The following is a 5,656-nucleotide window of genomic DNA, read 5'->3' as shown; positions in this document are numbered from 1 at the left end:
TCCTAACCTATAAAGCATATTCCTTATCTAAGACAATACCTGGTTAATACTAGCTTTGTTGGGTTCAAGCAGTATCTATTCATTATCCCGTTCTCCTGCTTCAGTTGTTAGTTCTGTCAGGTGAATATAATTAGCATATTCCAATGCGAACTAAATCCGTATGATAACAATTAGGGTACATGATGCATTAATATCACAATTATACACTATTTCTTTGGTAAAACAATTATCCATTCAAATAGACGGAGTTGAGGGTGTTATAAGATTGAAAGTTTCATAAACAATGAACAACCTTGCGCTACCTAATAACTAGAAAATATTGTTATATTGGCTAGTGAAACTATTCTTGAGGTTGGAACACAGACCAAAGAAAGAGTACTGCCAGAGATTCTTTACCTCATACCATGAATTAAGGACCTCATCACTCTTATCTGTACATGAGAAAGATAATTGTATGCCAAGGCTGCAATCAAAAAGGCCCACCATGGCTTTGGTAGTTAGAGATTCCAGTTACACAGTCCTGGAGGTTAAGGCAAATGAAAGATCACTTTCCGGCACATGCTGGACACCCATCCTTCTTCCAATGCAAGTTTTGAAGGGTTCCCTTTTGGAACTCAAGTACCTTTGCATACACAGTAATAACTTTGATAACGATTAATGAATTCATATAAAAACATGAATGTTGGTTATGCCTGTATCCGCATCCAACGCTCTTACCAAAGTAAAGCTATTTATTATGTAGGTACTATTTGCAACAAAAGTGGGTTGTGATCTTGCTGCATATTTCCGTCTAGCAAATGCTACCATGTATCCACCATACATGTCTTGGAAAGTGAATAAAATTTGTAATACTAGACATAATGGTTAGTAACCCAATTCTTTTATGTTCAAATCTAGGAAACCAAAAAATGATTTTGGTCCAATGGCTTATATTTGCACCAAAAGGATGTTTGTTTTGGTAATATAGTACAAAACTGATATACAGATTTATGGATAAAAAGACAATGATTCAGTTGAATGTCAAGTGAGCTGGTAATTCTGACTATTGATGAAAAATAACCATCAGGTGATAACTTGGAATGCTAGAACTAGTCCTAGTATCATCCCAAAGATTATTGTTGATGTTTACAATTAGAGCAAGTATGAGATCTGAATTCATAGTTTTTATAGATTCATATGGATCAATGTACTCGAGTACATCCTGCATGGCAGTATAGTTAATATGATCATGGGTTTAAGGAGAATACAATGAATTCTAGATAAAAAATACAACACTAAAAAGTGCACTGAATTATAATAGCTAATCCAATATCCTATGTCTAGCATATATTCCTCATAATAACAACACTATACCATACAAAAATTTATCAAGCTATATATAGAATTACAACCCTGAGGCAATGTATCTTCACGGGGAGTAGTTGAAATAAGATGTCTGCAAACATGTGAACAAGTTAGACACGAAGAACAATTCTCCACTATATATAATTTCACATGTATGAAACCAATGAATGTAAAGTTTGAATACATCAAGTTTTGGCTTGTCAGGTATGCAATTCTTGGGTCTTCATAGTTGGAACAATAATCAAGGGAGAAAAGGCAAGGAAGATAAAGACCATATTGGAAAACCAAGTGTTAGGGATGACAAAGAGTTCATGATATTTGAAGCATCTCTAAACATCCATTTAACATAAAAAAGGTAGAATTGCATATAAGATTATAAAGTTATTAATTGAAGATGAGGTGTCCAAAATTGGTCCATATCTTAGAGGATGAAGGTATTAGATGCACCAAAAAATCAAGAGGTAGTTAAGGGCAAATTGGATTGATTGTTTTCTTTTTTCAATGAGTCTTTACTTCAAACTACTCACTGTGTTGATGCCTCTAATTCCAGTTATGATCCATGATCCACTCAGACTATACTTGAGAACAACCTAAAGGGAAAATTTCCAATGGTCTATAGTGGAAAATTTTGTGATATGGACCCATATCAATATAGGATCTAACCTGAATATGAACCTTGTTAGGGCTTGGTTCTCTTATATATCTCATTGTATTTTGTAGAGCAAGCTGTCATGTATCTTGTATCTTGAGAATATGTGAGAGGCTGAGTGTGAGAAGGAGAAATAGCTGTATAGGGGGCCAAAGCTTGGTAAAAGAGGTTGTGAACACAGTGAATGTAGTTTTATAATGGATTTCATTTCCTCTTATGCATGTGGACATAAGCTATAAAGCTTAATCACGTAAATCTCTATGTATGCTTGAGTACTCCATTTTTTATTTCTTGTACTCTTCTTGTTTTTTCTACTTGCCAATTGTATTTTTGGATCCTACATTGTTTTTGTTAGTTCTGCAACATTACTCAAGATAAAGGTATAAGCATTTCTGCCTTTTTGCACAATTGCAAGACTGAATTATAACTTCCATGTAGGGAGCAAACTTGGACTATTTGGAAATAAATCAAATCTTCCAATTCACCTTGCTATCCATTTATTCTCCTATGCATATCAACCTAGTGAGACAAAAATCTATATTATTTAGGAATAAAATATAGGGTATGGAATCATCAAGATGGTGCAATGAGAGAGCACATAGTTGTGGTCTAAAAATTTAACTCCATTGGCCAATTAGAAAATCTATTTTTGACGCAACTTTTGGTTGTTTTCAATAGTTTTGTATTTTGTATGGACTAAGACTTAATAATTAGACATCCGAACTAATTCCCCCAACCACTCTACATCATGTAATTCCGTTGTGCTGTGAAAATTATAAATCATTTAAGATTTTGTCCATGTATTTTCTTCTTCTTCTTGAATTCGTCAAAGTCTCACTCATCGAAGATAAATATACAAAACATCCAATGGTAATGCCACTTTCAGGCTAATATTCCTTTTTCTTTCTTGATGACAGGAAAATCACCAAAATTGGGCCTTCGCTAATGAAATCTCAAATGATGTCAGGGGTTAAAGGAAAATGACATTTCATTTTTTTTTAGATACGTATCGGAGAGAAGTTGCTGCCATTTATGGTAAGTAGAGAAATCTCATCTACCTTTGGCCTAACGACAGCAAGCTAAGCAATTTTGTTTGAAAGCGATAGACGTAAATCATAAGGTGAGCAATATTATAGTATTATAATATTATAATATACTATAATACTATACTATATTATATACTATATATATTATATGATAGTATTATTATTATACTATATAATATAATATATAGTATACAATATATTATATAATAGACTAGTTGATATATTATAATATTATTATTAATAAATTATATGAATACATATATACTAATTATATTATATGATAATAGTATTAATATAATATTATAGTATACTATTATAATATATTAACATACTATTATACTATAATATAATACTACTATAAATTATTAACATAGCCACATTTTGCATTGAAGCTTCAACAATCAAGAGATGATTTGTTCGCCACCACTCCCTAATCCCTAAAATTCATCTTGAGACCCACTTGAACCGAGTGATAGAGATGATGCATTAGTAGCCAACTTGTCAAAGAGGGAGAAACATGAGGTCTCAAATAATAGACCAAATCAAATGTTCCATTTCTAGCACCTCCACCCAGGTGTCACCTACTAACCAATAATGGACGAAAGAAACATGAACTCAATTGTAAAAATCCACCCGAAAATCCTCCATACATTCTCTTTCTTTCTGAATTCAATTCGTTTCTCTAATCCTCTCCCCTAATTCTTCTTCAGCGTTCCTTTAAACAACCATGGCAACCGACGTCAAACGACGAATCCAAGGTGAGTCCTCCACCCCCATCATCCAAACAGTCGATAACTACAAGACTAGAAGAAATAGGAAGAGTCTGGGCCGAAGGTGGATTCCATCAACAGAACTCCGCCTTGCCCCTCTTCATAGCTCAGCTTGCTCTGGGTCTCTCCTGGAACCCTCTCGTGTTCGTGTTAGAAGCATTTCGTACAGGGTTGGTGGTATGTGTGGCGCTCTTTGGGGCACTACTAGGCTGCTATCGGACCTTTCGGTCGATAAATCCCATCGCTGGAGACCTCATTAATCCTAGTTTCGTGGGGGTGGTGATTATGATTATGATTAACTATAAACTTCTTTACAACTGAAGTTGATATGTAATGTATCTACCCATCATAACTGTAACTATATTTCTCCTGTATTATACGCCCTTTTGGGCCATAGATTCATTACATATATGATTGGCATAGCTTTACACTTTGAGCAGCTGCCTACATGTTCATGGTATATTGGTATATCCCCCTTTCTCTTTTTTACATTAGACTTAGGTCCATTTGGTTAACAGTTGGGATCTAAATCTAAATCATTTGAAACCGGATTTGGAATGGTTTGGTCTATTTGGTTTTAAATAGGTATTAGAATAGAAATTGAAATCAATAGGAATGAAATTTCATTCTCAAAGGAGTGGAGGAAATAGCCATTCTCTCAAGTGGAAAAATGACATTCCACCATTCTCATCCCATTCCATCCAACCAAACAGTTTGAATTGGGATGACTCGATTCCAGACCCCTATTTCCACAAACCAAACACACCCTTAATTTTTTTTGAAGGCTTAAAGCATATCATGCCCTTAATTTTAAATGCAAACAGTTATAGACCAGAACATTAAGGTGATACATACTACCTTGGCAGAGGCCAGGCTGTTTAGAATGAGGTTGCATAAGCGGGGAGCATACTACCATGGCCAATAAGATGATACATAGCCCGTTAAAAGGCCCAAACTAGAGGAGCTTGGACACCCATGAATTTATATCCAATGTTGTTGCTTCCAATTATGTGTTTTTCAATGCCATGTTAGCATACTATTGTAAGAAAAGGAGAAAGAGGCATTTTCTCATATCACACCTTTCCCAATTTTCAAAGAGTGATATGCTAATCAAACATCAGGTGTTTTCCAAAAAAAAAAAAAATGGATTGACATGGTGTTGATGTGGCACCATTTTTTGAAAAAATGACATTGATACCACATGATAATCAGCATCATGTCAATCCTAGTGTATTGATGTGGCACCAAATTAATGTCAATTTTACCTCGATATATTTACCAAAAAAAAAAAAATTAACAGAATATGGAACTTAACAAAAACAAAGCATCTCAATACACTAGGACTTCAGCCATTTATTTTACACCTGGACATGCATACACATTATAAATGCATAGCTGACCCCATATAGTTGGGACATGCTTTGACAATGTAGACAACAATGACGATGATGCCATTAGAAGATAGTATTTGATACATAACTACATAATATTGTGCTAGAATAGAGATGGCAAATTTCCCCATCCCTACCAGGTACTCGACTTCCCCAACTCCATTGGGTTAGGGATAAACATTATTTATATTTTAAAAATTTTCCTTTATTTTAAGTAATCTATTTGCCTAAAAAACTTTTAGTTCAAAATTTTCAAGGATTTAGGGATTTGGATCTTCGATGAGGAACATCAGAGATCGGGGATGGAGGGTAACTTTCATCCCCAACGAGGGTCAAGGTCCAGGACGAGGATTTGTTTCAAAGTCAGGGTCAGGATGGGGAGTATGGTCCCAAAATAGAACCCACCCAATTGCCATTCCTACACCAAGACACTCAATGTAAAGTTCACAAATGCTT

The 5,656-nt window shown here is 34.7% G+C and overlaps 1 pseudogene; it reads right to left on the bottom strand.

Annotated features, from left to right (window-relative positions):
- Window positions 1-309: 309 nt before the first annotated feature.
- On the bottom strand, window positions 310-4,051 carry LOC148852338 (uncharacterized; annotated as a pseudogene).
- Between the last annotated feature and the right edge of the window lie 1,605 nt (window positions 4,052-5,656).

This window comes from Nelumbo lutea, chromosome 5 (assembly GCF_056320005.1).
Source record: "Nelumbo lutea isolate HS-2025 chromosome 5, American lotus-T2T, whole genome shotgun sequence".
Classification (NCBI taxonomy): domain Eukaryota; kingdom Viridiplantae; phylum Streptophyta; class Magnoliopsida; order Proteales; family Nelumbonaceae; genus Nelumbo; species Nelumbo lutea.
The sequence above is the reverse complement of the archived record's forward strand: the minus strand, read 5'-3'. Positions and strand labels throughout refer to the sequence as shown.